General features: G+C 36.3%; 1 pseudogene; it reads left to right on the forward strand.

Annotated features, from left to right (window-relative positions):
* The first annotated feature begins 1406 nt into the window (after positions 1 to 1406).
* Positions 1407 to 22301, forward strand: part of LOC114890256 — a 177641-nt pseudogene continuing 156746 nt past the window's right edge.

The raw sequence follows: 22301 nt of genomic DNA on the forward strand, positions 1-22301 counted from the left end.
TTGGATATGAACCCTGATAGTGGCGGGAGTCCTCCTATTGATAGCAGGGTAGCTAGGGTAAGGGTTGTGATAATAGGTATTTTGTTTCCTGTGTGTAATGGTGATAATGTAGTGGTAGCTGAGCTGTGAATAAATAATATAAATATAGTGAAATTTATTATAATGTAGATTACTAGGTTTAGATTTGTTATAGTTGGGTTATAATAAATACAATATATTTATAATAAATAATATAATAAATATCTTTTAAAAATTACATTTTATAAATAGTTCTGCCTTGTAGAAGCACATTTAAATTTTATATAACTTGCATATTAATCCTATATCCAGCATGACTTTGCTGAACTTCCTTATCAGTTTTAATAGTTTGACGATAAAATTCACCAACATTTTTAATGTAGAAAGTAAAATTATGTGCAAGTACTCCACTGAAAGAAGTGATAATACTATTCATTTTGGACTTGGAAGGGAATTCTCTCAAGATTACGTTTATCATTAATGTTATCATTAATTTTTTGTTAGCTACCTTATATCAGAAGTTCTATTTCCCTATAACCAGTGATTCTCTGATGCATAAGAGAGCATCAGAATCAGAGCACTGGGCTCTATAGCCCTGGAGTTTCTGATTCGGTGGTTCTGTGGAGGAGCCTGAATATTTGCTTTTTTAACAAGTTTCTAGGTGATGGTGATGCTGCTAGTCAGGGGACCACACTCTGAGGACCACTGCCAGTGCTCTATGCTAAACTTTGGTCTCTATCATTTGAGTTGTATACTTCTGGTGAGATGGTTCTTATTTGTTCCCAAACCTGCTTATTCCAGTTTTATTGTGGTCCTCGGTATTTTATTGTGGTCCTTTGCTGATGGCTAATGCCTGCAAACAGTTTTGTAAATATTTCCCCAGCTTTTATAGTTGTTGAGTTGATTCTTTTTATATCTTGCCATTCTTTGTTCGTAGTATATTTCTCCCAGTATTTTACTATGAAAAACTTCAAACAGATAAGAAGTCACTTTACACTGAACACCTGTATAACCACCAGCTATATTCTACTATGAACGTTTTACGACACTTGATGTACACATATTTGTCCATCTGGCCACCTCTATATCCATTTATCACTACATCTTATTTTCGTATGCTTTTGTGTCCTTTTGTCTACATCTTCAATTCTAGTTTTTTTCTCTTTAATCATCTTAACAATTTACTTCAGAATTTCTGTCAGATCGTTCCATCTTCCGCTATTATTGGGATTTGAAATCTCCTGTTGTATATGCTGTCCGATTCCTGGTAGATTGTTTCCTGTTATTTTATAATTGCACTGTAAACTCATTTTCATTCTCATAGGAATTCTGTGCAGCCTAGGTTGAAACCATGTCCTATCAGGGAATTGTTATGTTTTTTTGATCCCATGACTCTTAGCAGAAGTATTCCTGGTGTAAGAGCTATTTCTATGGCGATTTCTCGTCCAAACCAGACAATGTTTGGTACAGCCCCAATGGAGGGAAATATTTTTTAGCCCCTCAAAATCCAAACTAAAGTAAACTTCCTTACATTCTCCCTGTGCCTGGAGGCTCTCCTTTTCCTTTTTCTTTTTAACCTTTTCATTGAGTGCAGACTCTTCAGGTTCCAACTTATGTTGGTGATCTCAGTTCCAACTCCTTGCGTTTCTGAATTCCGGTGTCTCTGCTACTGTTTCAATCTGTGTTAAAATCCAAGATTAGCACATCCCCAAGAGCAGCTACGCCTCAGCTCACGTACTTGGTATTTGTTTCTCTTTTTTTGGTTTCCCTGTCGTTTCTGGTTTTCCAGTGCATTTAAAGAATGTCTGTTACAAAATACTCTTTCATGTTCTCTGCTTCTTGAATTTTTGGCAAACAGAAGTCTACTTTTACTTCATTCACTTGGATTTTATTTCTGTGTGTATTCTGAGGAGGTTCCTATTTCTGTTTCTTACTGTTTATTTACCTATACTGACCAGTCTTAATTGTGTGTTCTTTTGTATTCTTCTAACGGAAGTCACTTTTATTTAAAATTCACCAGTGGAAATTTCCTCTCCATTTTAAACCTTACATGTTATTATAACCTAAGAGAAATTATGAATCATGTTGAGTATATATGTTCAGGAAAACCCCTAAGCTCACTTGCTGGTTGAATGGATTCTCTCTCTTCTCTCTGTAAAGCACAGTGACTGAGGCTCATGGCGCAGCAAACACTCATGACCAGAAGACTATTTTATTCTCCAAGCCGTTGGTACTACTGTTCCCATCAGTTGTGTCACAGACTTATCAAGAATCAGTTCTGTTGCTGCCTTATGTTACTTAGTATTTTAGTGTTATTTTAAATGGTTTTATTTAAAAAATTTTAATGCATTCAAATATATAACTGAGTAAAACATGAGTGGAAAACAGTTATTTCTATCAAAACTAAGTTCAGTTCTCTGATTAAATAAAATTTTCTTTGTAAATGAGGTATAGATAAGAAATTTATAAATGATTGGGAAAATATTCTCAAAATCTTAAGACTTACGCACCAACATTAATTTGCAAATGTGTCAAATTTTCACTTTAAAGAAGTCAGAGTTAGAAATTAGAGATATTGTATTAGCAATGATGGTCTTTATACAACATGGACAACTATGGAACATGCCGATAAAAAGATATTTACATGTATTAAGTTAAAATATGATCTTTAAACAATATATCATTTAAAAAATATCCCTCACATTAAATGACTTTTTTACTAACCAATTACTGGTCCGTATTGCATAAGGTAAGAGGACTTCTACTTTATTTGATTTTGTTATTACTTCTATCCAATTTTCTTACTGTCTGAAGTGTTACTAAAATATTTATATTTACATATGTTTATTTGAAACTGGGTCCAAGAGAATAGACAGGAAGCAATAAATCAGATTGTTCAAAATAAAATGAAATACTTAAATAAAAATTTAGCAAGTTAAGATTAAAAAAATAAAGAACGCCAGGAAGTATAGTGCATGAGAGGTCTCTGACTTCTAGCCTGCCCCCATTCTTGGGATAAAGTCCTTGCTTAACATGGTCCAAAAGGATACATGCACCCTAATGTTCATTGCAGCACTGTTTACAGTAGCCAAGACATGGAAGCAACCTAAATGTCCATCGACAGAGGAGTGGATAAAGAAGATGTGGTACATATATACAATAGAATATTACTCAGCTGTTAAAAAGAATGAAATAATGCCATTTACAGCAACATGGATGGACCTAGAGATTGTCACACTGAGTTAAGTAAGTCAGACAGAGAAGGAGAAATACCGTATGATATCGCTTATATACGGAATCTAAAAAAAATGATACAAATGAACTTATTTACGAAACAGAAACAGACTCACAGACTTAGAGAACAAACTTATGATTACCAGGGAGGAAGGGTTGGGGGGAGGGATAGTTAGGGAGTTTGGGACTGACATGTACACACTGCTTTATTGAAAATGATAACCAACAAGGACCTACAGTATAGCACAGGGAACTCTGCTCAGTATTCTGTAACAACCTAAATGGGAAAAGAATTTGAAAAGAATAGATACATGTATATGTATAACTGAATCACTTTGTTGTACACCTGAAAGTATCACAACATTGTTAATCAACTATACTCCAATATAAAATAAAAAGTTTAAAAAACTAAAGGCACTGCCAAAAATATAGTCCTTGCTTATGGTAACTATGGTTTGTGCCACGTGACCTCACAACACTTGGGAAAGCTGAGGATGGGGGACATCACGCAAAGATATAGGTAATAGACCTATATATAAAGGTGGTCAGAGCCCCAGTAAGTCTGTGCTGGTAACTAGCACATTCAAACTCATCCTCTAAGCAGAGGTAAGTCAAAAGTAGAATAGCTCAGAAAAATTAAAGAAGGTAATATATTACTTTGGGTAATAATATTACCCAAGAAGGCAATAATAATCAGCTCAAATCAATAAAAGATATGAGACAGAGAAAAGGAGTGTAGAGACAGGTTAATTTTCATGGAAGATAAAGAAACAATCAGAGAAAGAATCAGGGCTGTAAGGGTGGAGTCCTGGGCACAGGAGATGTGCATTCACACTGGCTTCCCAGAGATGCTCTCTCACTTCTCCAGCTTTTGTGGATCCCGAACTGTGAAGATGCAGTTGTAATCATTATAATGATGTCCCAGTTCTCCTTAAAGCCTTAGCAGACCAGGTTCCGTCCTTTCTTACTTCTCCTTTTATCCCAACTATAAACCCCACCCGGAACCTGAGTATATGTACCCCTTGCTTGTTGAGTGAGTCTAAATAATATAAGTGGAAAGGGAACTAACTTACAATTCTATTATCTTTAACAGTTAATATTCTTGAAGGCCAGGACCATACGTCTACCAGATTTTGGCATGCTAATAAGGCAACAGAATAAAAACAGCTTTAGTGGGTTTATCTGCACAAATTTACTCATTTAGAACCCTATCTTAGCCAAGAGGCTTTCCAATATGTTGGTATAACTTATCTCATATCTTTGCACAGAGTACTGTGTGATTTAAAGGCCATAAAACATTGGATCGGTAGTCAGGAAACCTTGATCATAATCAGAATTCAACTGTTGCAAGGAGTTGGTGACTTTGGAAGAATCATCCAAAATCTTTCAGCCTCAGTTTCTTTATCTGTGGGGCTCATGTGTTTTGACTTAAGGTAATTGTAAAATTCAAATTGGAGAATAAATGTGAAAGTACTTTGTAAATTGGATATGCCATACAAATATAGATGATAAAGCTTTAGAATCTCAGAGTTGAAAGGGACTTTGCAGCACCTCAGATCCAGACTTTACCTGATTTAGAATAATTTTTAATGCTTTTAATCTTTTGTATTTCCTTATCCCCCTGACTTCCATACTTGTTTCATTTACATAGGAATAATATTTTAACACATCTTGTTCAAATGAATTTCCTGATATTCCTAAAACAACATTGGAAACAAAAACTACATTTTTTTTTCTCAAGTTAACCAATAAGTGCAGAGGGAAGAAGGAAAAGATTCACTCTCATACTCTGTGAATCCTAGGTTATTGACAGAAAGCTTAGAAATTGTTTGAGGGTGTGACCAGACCTGTTTACATCGGATGGGACATAGGCTGTGCAGAAACCTAAGGGGGTGGAGTCACACCAGCATTTGTCCTCCACTCAGGGCCCCTCCCTCAGCTCCTAGGCTGCCTCCCATCTGTGCTCTGTGGAAGCAACACACGTATAATTGCAACATTTCCTCCCCAATTCTTGTCTCTAAAACATATGTGTCCTTTGGGCTCTGCTAACAATAACCAGTCAACGAAGAAAAGGCCTGTTAAGAGGAGGATATATTTCTCACCTTGAATAACACTTGCATTTTAAAAGCTGTCCAAATAGCAGTCACTAATATTGCTAGTCCAGTCAGTTGTGTGTGAAATCCTTCCTCAGGACCCCTCCTGTGAGGTTGATGGGTATGCCAAGAAGCAGGAGAGCTCTCTACACAAGGGGTGTGTGTGTGTGTGTGTGTGTTTGTGTGTGTGTGAGTGTGTATGTGTGTGTGTGTGTGTGTGCTTTGGGGCAAAAAACAGCTAGAAATTGCCTATCTCATTTTCACTATAATCCATGAATGGAATTGCTTTCCAGAGTGATTAAATCTGCCCTGTTTGGGGAAGATAGTTGGTCAATAGGTGTCAGAGAATGATTTTTGTAATCATTGACAAGCCTTTTATTGATGTAGCCAGCAGTGACCAGGTTGGAGAAAGGTTGTTTATTCACGATCCAAATGCATGCTGAAATCTCATTAGGCCCAGATGTTCATATTCCTAGATATAATCTTGACACCAGAGCCCAAACCAACATTATTCTGGGAGACACAATTCGTCAAATTCAGCCCTTAATTATTTCTACTCCATTGGGAGAATTTACTTCTCCCTCCTTCCCTACCTCTAACACTCTCCAGATTACAAAGGGAACAGTTTTAAAACAGTCAAACAGAGTGGGGATATATTTAGAGCAGTGGGATTTTAGACATTCCTTAGCAAGCCCCAAGAGGCCTAAGATTTCCAGTCCTATGAAGTCCTCTCCACAGCTGAGCTACAGTGGAAATAACAAGGAAATAATTTCAGAAGAACTTAGCTGGAAATAATACACAGAACAATACAGGAAATAATAAGAATGGCTAATGGGATGAAGATTAAATCAGATAACGAGAGCTATAGGGTTAAAGTTTTGGTTCCAAAGAAGTCCCAGTGTTGATTTACTAATTGATTATTAATAATCAGCAGAGTTTGATTTGGAGCTCTTAAACAAATTGTTACATAAAAATCTTTCCAGCCTGAATGATTTTAGTCAAAGCAGGGGCCATTCAAATAGAGCTATACCTCTGGTTTGCTTCAAGAATATAAAAATCCACTTTAAACAAGACTGTGGTACATTGTCTTATACTGAAAACCAAATACCAGTAGGCGGACTTACACTAGTGACTAAAAGTTAGGTTCGATTTAAAGATGTCATAGGTCCTAAGGGTGATTCATTATATACTGACATGCCAAGAGAGTTTAGAAGGACATCTATTCCTAAAATATGTTCAACCAGCACCATAATGTAAAAATAATGTTTTGTGTTCCTTTTATACTTCGGGTTTATTTCTATGATTTTACCTCCTTAGTGAAAGAGTGTTGATTGAACCATTTGAATAGATCATGAAATAGTGAGTAATTACAATCTTAGAGGCAAATTAATGACATTTATACAATAGAATTATAATTATACATTGAAAACTAAGAATGTATTTTTTTTAGTAGGCTGCTTTTGCCCTAATAAAAATCAAACCTTCTTTCAGAATGTAGTGCTTTTAATTCAGATTACCTAATATACTGAATGTCAAATTTGAGTAGCTTTTTAGCCACTAAGATATTAATATTTGAGAGCATATTTGAGCAGTATTAAGAACCGAATCATTTCACTGAAAAATTATACTTAGAATAATGTTCACAAGTAGGCAGACTGTCTGATAGCCTCAGATGTTAGCTGTTCATTGCTGCTCTCCATTTGAACTACAAAATGCTAAGGAGTGCTCAAGTACGCTCACTTTAAATTATGTTCCCAATCAAAATCACAAGAAGATTGGGACTTGAGAGCCTTTTGATTTTTTTTTTGGCCTCATAAAAGCAATATATGTTTATTGTTGGATTTTAAATATTATAGCTAAGCAAGGAAATCGGAAAAAAAGAACCGCTCAAAATATGATCACTCAGAGATGGGAATGGTCAATATTTTTGTTTGCTTTCTTTTTTCAGAGAAGTGTTGTGTGTGTGTTTGTGTGTTTACATTCTGTTGTATAATGTTTTTCCTCACCAAACAATTTATTAGGAATATTTTTCAGCTATTAAATAAGTACTGATTTCAAAATAGGTATGCTGTGAAGACCAATGATTATGGGAAGAATACTTTCAGAGCAAGCCTGTTTGGATTCGGAAGGAACAATGAATATTAAAAGGCAAGTATTGAAACCGTCCCATGAAGTTTCCTTCAGAGTTATTTTGGCTACATAATCATTTAAGTGACTTCACCCAATGTTGGTGAATTAGTTGTAGGAGACATACACCAATAGGTTAGAAGCAGCCTGACTTAACTAGAAATTGTATTAACCTGGGAATCAAGAGGCCTGGGATCTAATCAGGGCTCTGCCAGAGGACCTAGCAAGTAACACCAGGCAAAGGAATTAACCTCGATATCTGTGTTTATACTGTGAGCCTAACACTGCCAGACTATGATTCTCTATACCATGAATAAAATAAGTGTTGCTTGACGTGGATGATTCTGCATAATTTAGTTAAGAAATTCAGTCAGATTACTGTCATTCCTGTGAGGAAAGCTGTGACAGAATAGGGATTTAAAGATTTTACACCTATTTTAAAAAGCTATTCAATCAATCGGTTCCTTGCATCTTAGAAAAAGATTTTTACAACATACCAGTCAGTTAATACGTATACTTTTTTCTGTAATTCAAAATTATGCAGAATTGGACCAAATGCCAAAGTCTAAAGTGTAAGTCTTTAGGAAAAAAAGTAATTGAAGATAAATTATTTTAAGGAAAGACTCTGTAGTAAAAATACCAGTAATGTAATTTAACCCTATTTCTTTATGTGCAGCTGATTTCTTTCTTTGAATGGCTGTTCAGAAACTAGAATCTTATCTGTCTCAATGACAAACTTAGTTCACAGAAGCCTTCATTGCTATACTAAAAATTTCTCACAGATGTAAAATTTACAGATGGCTTTGTTAGGTGGGGTAACTGAGAAGCTATAAAGGGAGGGAGAGCTTGCTTTGGGATAGTCCCATCTACTGAAGTTTTGAAAATAGAAAGTTGTGAGAAGAACCTTTAAGATACATAATCTGTGCATCTTCTTCAGCAGCAGCATGCAGAGCCTTCTAAATATAAAGAAGAAACTCTCATCATTTTCAGAGAAGAAGATTTATTCAATAACTTCATTGCTTATAAGAAACTATTCCAAAAAAATTAAGTCCCTCCTAATTTAGTTTACAACCCATTTTATCTTGTTCTATGCACATCTGGGTTTGCAAACAGCTGGCTGCCACTCACTGAATACAGTCCCTTTGTATATTTGAAGACTGGCACATGGACAGCTACATGTAAAAGAATTAAATTAGGACATTTTCTAATACCATATACAAAAATAAACTGAAAGTGGATTAAAGACCTAAATGTAAGACTGAAAACCATACAACTCCTTGAAGGAAACATGGGCAGAACACTCTTTGACATAAATTGTAGCAATATTTTTTTGGATCTGTTTCCTAAGGCAAAAGAAACAAAAGGAAAAATAAACAAATGGGGCCTAAGTAAACTTAAAAACTTTTGCACAGTAAAAAAAAACCATGGACAAAAAAAAAAGACAAACTGCTGAATGGAGAAAATATTTGCAAATGATATGACTCATAAGAGGTTAATATCCAAAACATATAAATAGCTCATACAACTTAATATAAAAAAATCCAATTAAAAAATGGACAGAAGACCTGAATAGACATTTTCCAAAGAAGATATACAAATGGGCAACAGGCACATGAAAAGATGCTTAACATCGCTAGTCATTAGAGAAATACAAGTCAAAACCACAATAAGATATCACCTCACACCTGTTAAAACGACTATCATCAAAAAGTCTACAAATAGCAAATTTTGGCAAGGATGTGGAGAAGAGGAACCTTAGTACACTGTTTGTGGGACTATAAATTGGTGCAGCCACTGTGGAAAACAGTATGGAGGTTCCTCAAAAAACTAAAAATAGAACTACCATATGATCCAGCAATTCTACTCCTGGGTATATGTCAAAAATCAAAACAAAAACACAACTTTGAAAAGATATATGCACCTCAATGTTCATAGGAGCATTATTTACAGTACCCAAGATATGAAAGCAACCCAAGTGTCCATCAACAGATAAATGGATAAAGATGATGTGAAATACATACACACGCACACACACACGATGGAATGTTACTCAGCCATAAAAAAGAATGAAATTCTGCTATTTGCAAGAACGTGGATGGACATAGAGGGTATTATGCTTAGTGAAATAGGCCAGATAGAGAAAAACAAATAATCTATGTTATCATTTATATGTGGAATCTAAAAAAAAAACAAATAAATGAATACCACTAAACAGATACAGAGAACAAACTAGTGATTACAGTGGGGATAAGAAAGGGGGAGGCAGCAAGATAGGCATAAGGTATTAAGAGATATAAACTACTATGTATCAGATAAGTAAGCAACAAGGTATATCATATAGCACAAGGAAATATAGTCATTATTTTGTAATAACTTTAAATAGAGTTTAGTTTACAAAAATATTGAATTACTATGTTGTACACCTGAAACTAATATTGTATTATAAATCAACTGTACTTAAAGTAAACTAATTTTTAAAAGACTGGCATGAAATGACTGTGGAGTCATTTTCACAATGTTGATTCTTCCAACTCAAGAACACGGTATATCTCTCCATCTATTTGTGCATCTTTAATTTCTTTCATCAGTGTCTTACAGTTTTCTACATACAGGTCTTTAGTCTCCTTAGGTATGTTTATTCCTAGATATTTTATTCTTTTGGTTGCAATGGTAAATGCAAGTGTTTTCTTAATTTCATTTTCAGACTTTTCATCATTAGTATAGGAATGAGAGAGATTTCTGTGCATTAATTTTGTATCCTGCTACTTTACCAAATTCATTGATTAGCTCTAGTAGTTTTCTGGTGGCATCTTTAGGATTCTCTATGCTTAGTTTCATGTCATCTGCAAACAGTGACAGTTTTACTTGTTCTTTTCCAATTTGGATTCCTTTTATTTCTTTTTCTTCTCTGATTGCTGTGGCTAAAACTTCCAGAACTATGTTGAATAAGAGTGGTGAGAGTGGGCAACCTTGTCTTGTTCCTGATCTTAGTGGAAATGGTTTGTTTTTCACCATTGAGGACGATGTTGGCTGTGGGTTTGTCATATATGGCCTTTATTATGTGGAGAAAAGTTCCCTCTATGCCTACTTTCTGGAGGGTTTTTATCATAAATAGGTGTTGAATTTTGTCAAAAGCTTTCTCTGCATCTATTGAGATGATCATATGGTTTTTCTCCTTCAATTTGTTAATATGGTGTATCACGTTGATTGATTTGCATATACTGAAGAATCCTTGCATTCCTGGGATAAACCCCACTTTATCATGGTGTATGATCCTTTGAATGTGCTGTTGGATTCTGTTTGCTAGTATTTTGTTGAGGATTTTTGCATCTATGTTCATCAGTGACATTGGCTTGTAGTTTTCTTTTTTTGTGACATCTTTGTCTGGTTTTGGGGTCAGGGTGATGGTGGCCTCATAGAATGAGTTTGGGAATGTTCCTCCCCCTGCTATACTTTGGAAGAGTTTGAGAAGGATAGGTGTTAGCTCTTCTCTAAATGTTTGGTAGAATTCGCCTGTGAAGCCATCTGGCCCTGGGCTTTTGTTTGTTGGAAGGTTTTTAATCACAGTTTCAATTTCAGTGCTTGTGATTGGTCTGTTTATATTTTCTATTTCTTCCTGGTTCAGGCTAGGAAGGAATAAATTTTTAAAAAGAAATCAAAGATCATTACATTTGAAAACTACAAACACATTGCTAAGATATATTTTAAAATACTGATATAAATGGAGAAATATACCATATTCATTAGATGGAAGACTCAATATTTTATAGATGTTAATTCTTTCTAAATTCATCTACAGATTCATTGATCTAAACTAATCTATAGATTCAACTTTAGTCCAAATTCCAGGAGGCTTTGTTATTTTTGGTAAAAATTGACAATCTGGTAGTAAAATATATATGGAAATATAAAGGACCTGAAAGAACTAAACGATCTTGAAAAGGAACAGAAAAGCTAGAAGATTCACACTCTTGACTTTAAGACTTCCATAGAGCTACAGTAATTAATACAATGTGGAATTGGCATAAGAATAGCTAAATAGATTAATGAAAAATAAAAGCATCCAGAAATATATCCACTCATTTTGGTCAAATGATTTGTTGCAAATATACCAGTGCAATTCATTGTGAAAAGTAAAGTGTTTTCACCAAATAATCTGCATCAACTGTATATCAATATGGAAAAAAAATGGACAATTACACTACCTCTTACCATACAGAAAAATAAGTCAAGATGGCTGGCAGATCTAAATGTCAATGCTAAAATTATGAAGTTTCTAGGAGAAAAAAAAAAATCTTATCTTTGTTACTTTGGGATAGGTAGTGGGCTGAATGGTGGCCCTCAAAAAGTATTTCCACAAGAAGATGTGGCACATATATACAATGGAATATTACTCAGCCATAAAAAGAAATGAAATTGTTATTTGTCGCGAGGTGGATGGACCTAGAGTCTGTCATGCAGAGTGAAGTAAGTCAGAAAGAGAAGAACAAATACTGTATGCTAACATATATATGCTAACATATATATGGAATCTAAAAACAAAACAAAACAAAACTTCTGACGAACCTAGGGGCAGAACAGGAATAAAGACGCAGACGTAGAGAATGGGCTTGAGGTCATGGGGAGGGGGAAGGGTAAGCTGGGATGAAGTGAGTATGTAGCACTGACATATATACACTACCAAATGTAAAATAGATAGCTAGTGGGAAGCAGCTGCACAACACAGGGAGATCAGCTCGGTGTTTTGTGACCACCTAGAGGGATGGGGTAGGGAGTGTGGGAGGGGATATGGGGATATATGTATACATATAGCTGATTCACTTTGTTATACAGCAGAAACTAACACAACAATGTAAAGCAATTATACTCCCATAAAGATGTTAAAAAACAAAAATAAGATATGTCTACATCCTAATCCGTGGATGTGATGAATATGACCTTGTATGGCTAATGATGTAAATTAAGGCTCTCAATGAGAGGAGCTTATCCTGGATTATGACAGGGTGGGACGTGGGCAGTAACTGCAAACACATCTGTCCTTATAAGAGAGAAGTAGAGAGAATTGCAAGACAGAAAAGGAGTAGGTATGTGATCATAGAGGCAGAGACTGGAGCAATGGGACCATAAACCAAGGAACTTCTGGATCCACCAGAAGCTGGAAGGTGCACAAAAGAGACTCTAAAGTCTTCAAAGAGGGTGTAGCTCTATGAGTATCTTGATCTCCAAATTCTGGCATCTAGAACTGGGAGGTTATGGAAATTTGATACAGCAGCTACAGGAAACTGATACAGGGTACTAAGATTTCTTAAACAAAATGGGAAAAGCAGCAGCAATAACAGAAAAAATCAAGCAACTGGACATCAAAATGAAAAATTTGCTCTTTAAAAAACACCATTAAAGAAAGAAGCCAAAGCACATGAAAAAGTGCTCAACATCGCTAATTATTCGAGAAATGCAAATCAAAACTACAATGAGGTATCACCTCACTCCAGTCAGAATGGCCATCATAAAAATGTCTACAAATAATATATGCTGGAGAGGGTGTGGAGAAAAGGGAACCCTCCTATACTGTTGGTGGGAATGTAACTTGGTAAGCCACTATGGAGAACAGTTTGAAGGTTTCTTAAAAAACTAAAAACTGGACTACTCTATAACCCAGCAATTCCAATCCTGGACATATATAAGAGAGAAACAAAAACACTAATTACAAAAGATATATGCACCCCATGTTCATTTCAGCATTATTTACAATAACCAAGGTATAGAAGCAAACCAAATGCCCATCAACAGATAAATGGATAAAGAAGATGTGGTACATATATTCACAATAGTATATCAGCCATAAAAAAAAATGAAACTTTGCCATTTGCAACAGCATGATGGCCTTGAAAGATATTATGCATAGTGAAATGTCAGACAGAAAAAGAGAAATACAGTATGAAATAACATAAGTCTGTAGGTCAATTTTACTTCAAAAACAAAGAAACATAAAAACAAACTCACAGATAAAGTTATCAGATTTGTGGTTACCACAGGCAGGGGGTTGGGAACAGGGGGGTATGGGTGAAGTCAGACAAAAGGTAAGACAAACTCCCAGTGATAAGATAAATAAGTACCAGTGATGTAATGTACAACATGATAAGCATAACTAACACGGCTGTATATAATATATGAAAGTTCTGAAGAGAGTACATCCTAAGAGTTCTCATCACACACACAAAACTTTTTTATTTCTTTAATTTGGTATCTATATGATACGATGGATATGCATTAAATTTACTGTGATAATCCTTTTATGATGTAAGTCAAATCATTATGCTGTATACCTTACACTTATACAGTGCTGTATGTCAGTTATATCTCAGAGTTGGAAGAAAAAATTATCAAATAAAAAAGTAGAGAATTAAAAATGATAAATTAGAAAAACATCAAAGAACAGCTGATGTCAAAGATGATTCCATGTTAAAAAAATTTTTATGGTTAAACACCATACATTTTGAACTAATTTGAGCTTATGCCAGGAATTTAAGAGCAGAACATCAAAATTTTCTCTGCGATTCATACATAGCAGACTGAAGAAAAGTCATATGGTCATTTCAATAGATGCAGTAAAATTAGGAAAACTTCATACTAATTTGTAATGTAAAAAATATCTCAGTAAACTAGGACTTAAAGGGAAATTCCTTAAATTCATACAGGATGTCTATCAAAAACCTATATCAAACATCAGAGTTAATGATAATCTTTATCAGAAATACCTTCAAATAAGCCAGTAAAACCCTACTAAACTCACTATTATTCAACATGGTACTAGATATCATAGCCAGTGAACAAGACAAAAAAAGTAAGACTTTTAAGATCTGCAAAGAATAAAGCAAAATTGTCATTATTTTCAGATGATAATTTCAGAGAATCTAAAAATTAGCAAAAGACTTTTGTAGGACTGTTGATACAAGATCAGCGGACAAAAATCACTACTGCTCATACATATTAGTCTTAAACTATCTAGAAAATGTAGCAAGAACATAATTCTATATTTAATAGCAATAAAATCTACAGCTACCATGAATAAATCAAACAAGATTTATAAAACATTATGGAAAAAATTATTTATTAAAGGAATTAAAAGGAAACCTGAATAAATAGAAAAATTTTGTTTATGAATTAGAAGATTTAATAAAGATGTCATTTTATCCCAATAAATGTATAAATTACAACAGTTTTCAACACAATTCCAACAATTAATGAACTAATAATATTTTTTTAATTCCTATGAATGAAAAGTAGCAAAAGTAAAAAAGCTGGGAGAATAGCCACCAAAGTAAGGACAGTGGTTGCTTCTGAGCAGATAGAAAGGGAAAGGAGCTGGCAAAGGAAACAAAGCCAATTTAAATCTCATCAGTGGAGAGAGGAGCTTCAAGATGGCAGAAGAGTAAGACACGGAGATCACCTCCCTCCCCACAAATACATCAGAAATACATTTACATGTGGAACAACTCCTACGGAACACCTACTGAACGCTGGCAGAAGACCTCAGGCCTCCCAAAAGGCAAGAAAATCCCCAGGTACCTGGGTAGGGCAAAAGAAAAAAGGGAAAACAGAGACAAAAGAATAGGGATGGGACCTGCACCAGTGGGGAAGGAGCTGTTTAGGAGGAAAGCTTTCCATACACAAGAAACCCCTTCGCTGGCGGAGACTGCGGGAGGCGGAGGGGTGAAGCTTCGGAGCCGCAGAGGAGAGCACAGCAACACGGTACGGAGGGCAAAGCAGAGAGATTCCCGCACAGAGGATCGGTGCCGACCGGCACTCACCTGCTTGTCTGCTCACCCGCCAGGACTGGCGGGGACTGGGAGGTGGGGCTCCAGCTTCGGAGGTCAGACCCCAGGGAGAGGACTGAGATTGGCTGCATGAACACAGCCTGAAGGGGGCTAGTGCACCACGGCTAGCCAGGAGGGAGTCTGGGAAAAGGTCTGGAGCTGCCGAAGAGACAAAAGACTTTTTCTTGCCTCCTTGCTTCCTGGTGAGCGAGGAGAGGGGATTAAGAGCGCTCCTCAAATGAGCTCCAGAAACGGGCGCGAGCCGCGACTTTCGGCAGAGACCGCAGAGACGGGCATGAAACGCTGAGGCTGCTGCTGCCACAACCAAGAACGCTGTGTGCGAACACAGGTCACTCTCCACACCTCCCCTTCTGGGAGCCTGTACAGCCCACCACTGCCTGGGTCCCGTGATCCAGGGACAACTAACCTGGGAGAACGCAAGGCGCGCCTCAGGCTGGTGCAACGTCACGCCGGCCTCTGCCACCGCAGGCTCGCCCTGCATCCATACCCCTCCCTCCCCCCGGCCTGAGTGAGCCAGAGCCCCCCGAAGCAGCGTCTCCTTTAACCCCATCCTGTCTGAGCAAAGAACAGACGCCCTCAGGCGACCTGAACGCAGAGGCGGGTCCAAATCCAAAGCTGAACCCTGGGAGCTGTGCAAACAGAGAAGAGACAGGGAAATTTCTCCCAGCAGCCTCAGGAGCAGCGGATTAAATCTCCACAATCAACTTGATGTACCCTGCATCTGTGGAATACCTGAATAGACAACGAATCATCCCAAATTGAGGAGGTGGACTTTGGGAGCAACAATATAGATATGTTGTTTTCCCTTTTTCTCTTTTGTGGTAACTGTATGTGTCTGTGTGTGATTTTGTCCATATATATTTGCTTTTACCATTTGACCTAGGGTTCTGTGTGTCTGCTTTTTTTTTTATTACTTAAAATTTTTGTTTTCTTAATAATTATTTGTTTTAATTATTTTATTTTATTTTATCTTCCTCTTTCTTTCTTTCTTCTTTTTTCTCCATTTATTCTGAGCTGCGTGGAGGACAGGCTCTTGGTGCTCCAGCCAGGTGTCAGGGTTGTGCCACTGAGGTGGGAGAGCCAAGTTCAGGACACTGGTCCACAAGAGACCTCCCAGCTCCATGTAATATCAAACGGCGAAAATCTCCCAGAGATCTCCATCTCAACGCCAAGACACAGCTCCACTCAACGACCAGCAAACTACACTGCTGGACACCCTATACCAAACAACCAGCAAGACAGGAACACAACCGCATCCATTACCAGAGAGGCGGCCTAAAATCATAAGAAGACCACAGACACCCCAAAGCACACCACCAGATGTGGAACTGCCCACCAGAAAGACAAGATCCAGACTCACCACCAGAACACAGTCACTAGTCCCCTCCACCAGGAAGCCTACACAACCTACTGAACCAACCTTAGCCACTGGGGACAGACACCAAAAACAATGGGAACTATGAACCTGTAGCCTGCAAAAAGGAGACCCCAAACACAGTAAGTTAAGCAAAATGAGAAGACAGAGAAACACACAGCAGAGGAAGGAGCAAGGCAAAAACCCATCAGACCTAACAAATGAAAAGGAAATAGGCAGTCTACCTAAAAATGAATTCAGAATAATGATAGTAAAGATGATCCAAAATCCTGGAAATAGAATGGAGAAAATAAAATAAACGTTTAACAAGGGCCTAGAAGAACTAAAGAGCAAGCAAACAGTGATGGACAACAAAATAAATGACATTAAAAATCCTCGAGAAGGGATCAATAGCAGAATAACTGAGGAAGAAGAATGGACAAGTGACCTGGAAGAAAAAATAGTGGAAATAACTACTGCAGAGCAGAATAAAGAATGAAAAGAATTGAGGACAGTCTCAGAGACCTCTGGGACAACATTAAACGCACCAACATTGTAGTTATAGGGGTCCCAGAAGAAGAAGAGAAAAAGAAACGGACTGAGAAAATATTTGAAGAGATTATAGTTGAAAACTTCCCTAATATGGAAATGGAAATAGTTAATCAAGTCCAGGAAGCACAGAGAGTCCCATACAGGATAAATCCAAGGAGAATCCAAGACACATATTAAATCCAAGACACATATAAATCCAAGACACATATTAATCAAACTATCAAAAATTAAATACAATGAACAAATATTAAAATTAGCAAGGGAAAACCAACAAATAACACATAAGGGAATCCCCATAAGGTTAACAGCTGATCTTTCAACAGAAACTCTGCAAGCCAGAAGGGAGTGGCAGGACATATTTAAAGTCATGAAGGAGAAAAACCTAGAACCAAGATTACCCAGTAAGGATCTCATTCAGATTTGATGAAGAAATTAAAAGCTTTACAGACAAGCAAAAGGTAAGAGAATTCAGCACCACCAAATCAGCTTTACAACAAATGCTAAAGGAACTTCTCAAGGCAGGAAACACAAGAGAAGGAAAAGACCTAAATAAACCCAAATCAATTAAGAAGATAAACAAAATTGATAAAACATTAGCCAGACTTAACAAGAAAAAAAGTGAGAAGACTCAAATCAATAGAATTAGAAATGAAAAAAGAGAAGTAACAGCTGACACTGCAGAAATACAAAGGATCATGAGGGATTACTATAAGCAACTATATGCCAATAAAATGGACAACCTGTAAGAAATGGACAAATTCTTAGAAATGCACAACCTTCCAAGACTGAACCAGGAAGAAACAGAAAATATGAACAGACCAATCACAGCACTGAAATTGAAACTGTGATTAAAAATATTCCAACAAACAAAAGCCCAGGACCAGATAGCTTCACAGGCGAATTCTACCAAACATTTAGAGAAGAGCTAACACCTAACTTTCTCAAACTCTTCCAGAATATAGCAGAGGGAGGAACACTCCCAAACTCATTCTACGAGGCCACCATCACTCTGATACCAAAACCAAACAAAGATGTCACAAAGAACGAAAACTACAAGCCAATATCACGGATGAACATAGATGCAAAAATCCTCAACAAAATACAAGCAAACAGAATACAACAGCACATTCAAAGGATCATACACTATGATCAACTGGGGAATTCAAGGATTCTTCAATATATGCAAATCAATCAATGTGATACACCATATTAACAAATTGAAGGAGAAAAACCATATGATCATCTCAATAGATGCAGAGAAAGCTTTTGACAAAATTCAACACCCATTTATGATAAAAATCTCCAGAAAGTAGGCATAGAGGGAATTTTCCACAAAATAATAAATGCCATATATGACAAACCAACAGCCAACATCGTCCTCAATGGTGAAAAACTGAAACCATTTCCACTAAGGTCAGGAACAAGACAAGGTTGCCCACTCTCACGACTATTATTCAACAAAGTTTTGGAAGTTTTAGCCACAGCAATCAGAGAAGAAAAAGAAATAAAAGGAATCCAAATTGGAAAAGAACAAGTAAAACTGTCACTGTTTGCAGATGACATGATACTATACATAGAGAATCCTAAAGATACCACCAGAAAACTACTAGAGCTAATCAATGAATTTGGTAAAGTAGCAGGATACAAAATTAATGCACAGAAATCTCTGGCATTCCTATACACTAATGATGAAAAATCTGAAAGTGAACTTAAGAAAACACATTTACCATTGCAAACAAAAGAATAAAATATCTAGGAATAAACATACCTAAGGAGACTAAAGACCTGTATGTAGAAAATTGTAAGACACTGATGAAACAAATTAAAGATGTACAAATAGATGCAGAGATATACCAAGTTCTTGAATTGGAAGAATCAATATTGTGAAAATGACTATACTACCGAAAGCAATTTAAAGATTCAATGCAATTCCTATCAAACTACCGCTGGCATTTTTCACAGAACTACAACAAAAAATTTCATAATTTGTGTGGAAACACAAAAGACCCCGAATAGCCAAAGCAATCTTGAGAAAGAAAAACGGAGCTGGAGGAATGAGGCTCCCTGACTTCAGACTATACTACAAAGCTACAGTAATCAAGACAGTATGGTACTGGCACAAAAACAGAAATAGAGATCAATGGAACAGGATAGAAAGCCCAGAGATAAACCAATGCACATATAGTCACCTTATCTTTGATAAAGGAGGCAAGAAATTACAGTGGAGAAAAGACAGCCTCTTCAATAAATGGTGCTGGGAAAACTGGACAGCTACATGTAAAGAATGAAATTAGTACACTCCCTAACACTGTACACAAAAAGAAACTCAAAATGGATTAAACACCTAAATGTAAGGCCTGACACCATCAAACTCTTAGAAGAAAACATGGGCAGAACACTCTATGACATAAGTCTCAGCAAGATCCTTTTTGACCCACGTCCTAGAAAAATGGAAATAAAAAACAAAAATAAACAAATGGGACCTAATGAAACTTAAAAGCTTTTGCACAGCAAAGGAAACTATAAACTAGTTGAAAAGACAACCCTCAGAATGGGAGAAAATATTTGCAAATGAAGCAACTGACAAAGGGTTAATGTCCAAAATATACAAGCAACTCATGCAGCTCAATATCAAAAACACAAACGACCCAATCCAAAAATGGGCAGAAGACCTAAATAGACATTTCTCCAAAGAAGATATACAGATTGCCAACAAACACATGAAAGAATGCTCAACATCATTAATCATTAGAGAAGTGCAAATCAAAACTACAATGAGATATCATTTCACTCTGGTCAGAATGACCATCATCAAAAAATCTACAAGCAATAAATTCTGGAGAGGGTGTGGAGAAAAGGGGACCCTCATGCCCTGTTGGTGGGAATGTAAATTGATACAGCCACTACGGAGAACAGTATGGAGGTTCCTTGAAAAACTACAAATAGAACCACCATATGACCGAACAATCCCTCTATTGGGCATGTACCCTGAGAAAACCATAATTCAAAAAGAGTCATGTACCAAAATGTTCATCACAGCTCTATTTACAATAGCCAGTACTTGGAAGCAACCTAAGTGTCCATCAACAGATGGATGGATAAAGAAGATATGGCACATATATACAATAGAATATTACTCAGCCATTAAAAGGAATGAAACTGAGTTATTTGTAGTGAGGTGGATGGACCTAGAGTCTGTCATACGGAGTGAAGTAAGTCAGAAAGAGAAAAACAAATACCGTATGCTAACACATATATATGGAATCTAAAAAGAAAAAAAATGGTCAGAAGAACCTAAGGGCAAGAAGGGAATAAATATGCAGACCTACTAGAGAATGGACTTGAGGATACGGGGAGGGGGAAAGGTAAGCTGGGATGAAGTGAGAGTGGCATGGACGTATATACACTACCAAACGTAAAATAGATATCTAGTGGAAAGCAGCTGTGTAGCAGCGGGAGATCAGCTCGGTGCTTTGTGACCACCTAGAGGGGTGGGATAGGGAGGGTGGGAGGGAGGGAGATGCAAGAGGGAAGAGATATGGAGACATAGGTATATGTATAACTGATTCACTTTGTTGTAAAGCAGAAACTAACACACCATTGTAAAGCAATTATACTCTAATAAAGATGTTAAAAAAAATCTCATCAGTGAAGTTTTATTTTTCATTATAACAATAGCTGAAGGACAAAATGTGAACATTGTGACAATTCTGGCTCCAGATTTCATGAGTACTTGTTTTAGTGATATCTTGACTTTTCTCCATTGTTTAAACTTTTCAAATAAAAAAGAAATAATATTGACTTTTTTTTTGACAGGGTCTCCTCTGAAGGTAGATAGACGATAATAAAAAGAAGATTTTTCATTTTAATTCATTTCATCTAAAATACTTAAGGTTTCCATGTAGCTGAGTTATAAACAGTTGAAATTGAATTCTGTTACCAAAAATAAGAGTAAACTACTTTCCTCTGAAAAAGCAAGCTATGGCAGTTGATTATTAACACTAACTTTTACTATAACGACTGGAACTACTGAAAAACATGAAAAGGGCACCATTTACTCAGTTATATAATTTGCCTCCACAATGCCAATGATGTCTAAAATCCTAGAATTATATTAGTTTTTTAGAGATTGATTTAAATTATTAGAAGCTACAGGTAATAAAAGCACTGCTTTTGATCTAAAGTAATTATTAAAAAATGTTCAAGCCTGTATCAGTTACAAAGCATTCTCTTATATCTTGGCTTCATCACTAGATTAGTATCCTAAGCAATCATTTCAGCTGAAATATTTTTGAACATTGTTTTCTAGATGTACAGCTATTTTCAATTTCTACTTGTTTGTGCTTGTTGAACATCACATTGTTTAGACTGACTTGTACTGTTACTAACTCCAATTACATTCCAAAACTTTACTATTACTATTATACATCTATTACTAAGAATCATTTTGTTCCAACAGAGAGGGGAAGATTTCTGAAGAATCCAATATCCAACCTTGGGATAGAGTTTATCTGGGCTTGAGAGAGCCAGCCTTGTTCTCAAGCTCTTCATTTTCTGCTCAGTATGATCACTATTTGATTCAAGAGAACCTGGAGAATTTTCTTATAGAAGAGCACAGATTACATAAAACATGTAATTTGCAAATTAGTATTTACCCTTTCAGTTTAGTAGCACAATGATTTATTTTAGGTAAAGAGTTAATAATACTGATTTGATCTTGTGTATCTTGAAAGATGCTCATCTCTGTTAAGGACATGAATGAATTTCATCAGGAAGAAAATTATATTCCTCAAGTAAAATTATATTCCTTAATATATTTCAAAGATTATTCCTCCACCTCATCATTTTACTCTAAGGAATGTTATCCAGGGCAAAACTTGAATTGGAGTTGGTTAATCCATCCTCAAGAATGTTCCCATAGACAACACATAATAGGCAGTGTCCGTTTGATTCATCAGTTGGCGAGACTCTAAGTAAAAAAAAAAGGAACAGCTGGATGCGTGACAGAGCATTGCTCTGTACTCTTCAGAAGAATTTATCTTATGTCACGAGGCATAGGAAGTATATTTGTATGCTCCAGAGAAA

Source organism: Monodon monoceros, unplaced genomic scaffold, assembly GCF_005190385.1.
Source record: "Monodon monoceros isolate NGI ecotype Baffin Bay Population unplaced genomic scaffold, NGI_Narwhal_1 Super_Scaffold_11, whole genome shotgun sequence".
Classification (NCBI taxonomy): Eukaryota; Metazoa; Chordata; class Mammalia; order Artiodactyla; family Monodontidae; genus Monodon; species Monodon monoceros.